Genomic DNA, 4,908 nt, shown 5'->3' with positions numbered 1-4,908 from the left:
TCAAAGTCCCAAAAAAAGTAGTAAAGAAAAGGTAAAGGACAATGAAGCTGAAGGAGTTGTCTCTCAAATACCTCAAATTTTTTTGGATAATTCTATAAATCAGTGTTTGGGAAATGTTGAACCATTTTTCTTGAGAATTTTAGTAAATGGTAAAACATTAAAAAATTGCATGATTGATTCTGGTGCTTCCAACATTGTGATGCCTTTTGAAATAATGAAGGAATTAGGCTTAAAAGTGGATACTACTCAAGGAAGATGTTGTGCTATTGATAAAAGAGAAGTGACAATTATAGGCACTATAAACTCTTTGCCATATAGATTAACAGCCTGCCCTGAAAAAGAACTTACTATGAGTGTATTGGTTGTTGATATTCCACCTCAATATGGCATGCCATTATCAAGAAAGTGGAGTGTTGCTATGGGTAGGAGTCTACAGTGTGATTTGTCATTTGCTACTTTTAATATTGAGGAGAATTTGATAAAAGTCAATAGGGAGCCTAAAAGTATATACATGATAGAGGAAGATGTAGAAGATAATATGACAAATTTTGTGGACATAGATGTAAATGCATTCTGATCTAAGGTCCTAACCTTGAAGAAAGATAAACATGAATCACAGATGGAAGTAGAAGCTAATGCAAAAATAGATAAGGGTGATTTATGGACTATGTTCTTCGATGGTGCCTGCTGCAAAGAAGGATTTGGTGCAAGTATCTTATTGATTTCTCCTATAGGAATAACATATAAGTTCTCTTTTACATTGAGTTTTACTTGTACTAGCAATATAGAAGAATATGAGGCTTTATTGTTAGGCCTTAGGTTAGCTCATAAGCATGGAATAAAGTGTGTACATGTTGTAGGAGATTCTAAATTGGTTGTATCCCAAGTGAGAAATGTTTATGTATAAAAATAAAAAAAAGATTAAAACAATACAAAAATGCAGTATGGGATATGATTGAATATTTTGATGCATTTGGAATAGCTTGGAAGGATAGGACTAACAACAAGATGGTAGATTTGTTAGCGAATGTGGCAATAAAACCTGATGATATTACATTTGTTGGTATATCTAAAGTGGAAATCCAACCTAGACCCTCTGTTCCTGACAATGTCCAAAATTGGCAAGTATTTGAGAATGACAAAGATATTTTGAGGTTTTTGAATTGTGAGTATATGTTTTCAGGGCAAGAAATTGATTGTGCAGCATATGTAGAAAACATAGATGGGAAGGATATTGTCTTTGGACAAGAAATTGTGCAATTGAAAACAAACAAGATACCAAAAGCTTTGGTTGTCCTAGAAACTATTTTTGATAATCATGATAGATCTCAAATGGATACTAGTGAATACAATGCTAAGGATCTGGAGGAGATAAATTTGGGAACTGAAGAAACCCCTAAGGTGTATATTGGGAAGAAATTGTCTCCTAAGATAAGACAAGGCTTGATAAGTTTATTAAGAAAGTATAGACATGTGTTTGCATGGACATATGATGACTTAAAGACCTATAGAGAAGATCTTTTTCAGCATGAGATTCCATTAAAACCAGATGCTAAACCCTTTAGGTAAAAATAGAGACCAATAAATCCAACTCTAGCTCCTAAAATGCAAGAGGAATTGGTCAAGCTAAGAGATGCAGGGATCATAAAACCTATTAGACATTCATCTTGGGTATCCAATTTAGTCCTTGTTAGCAAGAAAAATGGAGATATAAGGTTGTGTGTTAATTTAAGAAATCTTAACATATCTTCATTAAAGGATAATTATGGTTTGCCAAGTATGGAAGCCATGTTGCAAAGGGTCATTGGTTCAGAGCTTATGTCAATGATGGATGGATTTTTTGGTTACAATCAAGTGGTTGTTAAAGAATCAAAATAATTTAAAACTGCTTTCACTACTCCATGGGGTACTTATGTTTATGTCAGGATGCCATTTAGGCTTACCAATGCTAGGGCTACTTTTCAATGAGCAATGGATGTGGCTTTTGCTGATATCATTAATAAATTCTTGGTTGTATATCAAGATGATTTAACTGCTTATTCCAAGGATGAAAATGATCATTGCATGCATTTAAAAAAGGTATTTATCAGAGCTTGAACTGCAATTGGAAAACTAGCTGCCTCGACCAACCCACATCCTTGCAGCTTCTTAGTGATCGGATGAATCCTCTTAGAATTCACTCTTTTTTCTAAATCCCCCATGTCATTAAAATGGAGAGAGGTATTTATGAAATTCTATAACTGGGATTTGATTCTGCTCAACATGTCAAAACCCACAAATCCAGTTTCCATTGTGTTGAGAATGAGATTTGAACTAAGAAAGTAGAAGGAATAGCTAATCCAACAAATACTAGATTTTTTGAAAAAAATCTGTACAAATAAAAAAATAGCAATTCAAAGAAAGAGTGATAGTTTGTTCAACTGCTCATGTATCCATATATGTGGGAGCCTCGATTCATCTATTGATCTTTACAATCTGTACACACAAATGAATTGAAGAAGAGATATGTTGAAACAATAAATTTAGGGGTTTAATAGATATCTAGGGGTCTTTTCACTATTCTATTGGCTCAACAGTAACTTTCTATCTCCCCATAACTTACTTTCTCATTTTCCTTTAAGTTTTAGGAAGTTACTAATAGAGTATTCCATGGAAGAATGTCTATTGGATTGAATTAAGCTCATTAACTCTTTCTTGTAATGGTTAGATTCTTTCTGTTATCATTCTAAGATGATTTATGCACAAATTGTAGGTCCAATTAGATTACCAACTTGATTTTCTTTAAAATTTGAGAAATTGTCTTCATTGGTTGAAAGCTCGCTAAGGAGAAGACAATTTTTTTTTTCCACCAATGCTTCCTTTTTAATTGACCTTTAGACCATTTTCCTTGTTGGGTTTGGAAATGTCTAAGTGAGGTGCAAAATTTTTGTAGGGTCCCACTTATCATTTCTTTTCACTCTAAACTGCCTTTTCGAAAAACCAACTTCACAGGTTGAAAACCCACTGAGAGAAGTTCATTCTAAGTTTTCCACCAGAGACTAATATGAGAGCCATGAGAAATCTTAATATTTTATGAAGTCATAATCACAAAGTGAGCATTGATTCACCATAGGATATCTTGCTATTTTCATGTCTTTGATCTATGTGTGTCATTTGGTGCCTTATGTGGAAAACCAACTTCATGGGTTAGAAACCCACCAAGGAGAATTCGATTTCCAAATTTTTGCAAGCATATGTTTCTATTAAAGAATTAATAGATCAAAAGAGAATGTAATTTTTAATTGATCACTGCATGAGTAATATGAATCTCTATCAAACCAGGCACTAACCTACCCATAAGATCACTTCAACAAAAAGAAAAACCTCTTGGCTAAAAATTGAGAAGGGGAAAAGGAGAAATCTGATGGAGACTCATTCAACCTAAGAGGGACTAGACCTAGACTCAATCACACCTAAGGATTCACTCATCTCACTATAACACAAGTATTCAATTTTGCTAATCTACTAGAGAATGAAAAGTGGGCCAACACTCTCCCAACATATTTGCAACTTCTGTAGGTACCTCCTCTACTTCTTCTTTACTATCTTTTGGAATTATAGAAAAACACATATGCTCAGAGTTCATACCTTTGAGAAACTATTTTCCATCAGAAAAGATATTTTGGTAGCAATACATACCTTTTCTTCTTTCTCCCTCAATAGCTTCTACTTATGTTTCACATCATCCTTGGTCAGAGTGTAGGTATTTGCTCACCCATTGTGTACAACATGTCTATCAAATTTCCATGACCTACCCAACAACATATGACATATGTCCATAGGTATGATATCACATAGTACCTCATCCTAGTAGCTTCCAATCTTGAACTTTACTAAGAACTAGTCATTGACCATGACCTTGTGGTCATCTTGCACCCAAGCAACACGATATGGATGCGGGTGTTTCTATTTCTTCAACTTCAACTTGGTGACCATCATTTCTGACACCAAATTGTCAATACTTCCACCATCAATGATCACATGACAACATTTATCTTCACATCTGTACCTTATGTGAAACAAGCTCCTTCTTTGATCAAGTTCATTCTCACCACTCAATAGGACTCTTCTGCTAACTAGGACTCTTCCTCTTTCAACATCTATAGAGTGTGAGGATCTGACATCTTCATCAACATGTGCAACTCTAGCCTAGCCTTTAGTTCTTCCATATTTCCTTCCTTGGCATTGGTTATACTCAAATTCTCTATGCCCTTCTTCTTTACAGTGAAAGCATTTCCCATGGAAGCCTCCTCTTCCAAATTTGTGTCCTCTACCTTTTCCTCTCTGATAATTATTGTTATGATCATGGAAATGATTGGAATTGTTTTCCCTCTAGTTCTGACTACCTACTTCCAGCCTTATCCTTATTCTTTTGATAATCATTACAGCCACCATAAGATTGTCCACCGGATCTTTCACCGTGACCTCTTTTGCTATTCTTGTTGTCAAACTTCTTGCTTGGTTTCTCCTCAATTTTTATAGAAAACTAGTATGCCTCCTTAATTCTATTCATTCAAACTAGACTTAGCTCATCCTAAATACTTGGCCTTAACCCATTAAGATAACTGGCCACTTTCTCCTTATCAGCTTCTGCATGACCGGTTCTATTGAGAAATCGGTAGAACTCTTTGGTATACTCTTGAATAGATTTTACCACTTGCTTCAACCCTTGCATCTTCTTCAACAAATCAAGCTCATAATCCATGAAAATGAAGTGTTGCTTCAATTTAGCTATCAGTTGATCCCATCTGGTGATTTTGCCCTTTCCCTTTCTATTTCCCTCCAATTGAACCTCTTGCCACCAGATCTTTGTATGTCCCTTTAGTTTCACCTTAGCAAACTTGACCCTATCAGGATCATCAATATCTT

This window comes from Cupressus sempervirens, chromosome 4 (assembly GCF_028749045.1).
Source record: "Cupressus sempervirens isolate cs-2001-9-10 chromosome 4, ASM2874904v1, whole genome shotgun sequence".
NCBI lineage: Eukaryota > Viridiplantae > Streptophyta > Pinopsida > Cupressales > Cupressaceae > Cupressus > Cupressus sempervirens.
This window is presented reverse-complemented; position numbering follows the sequence as displayed.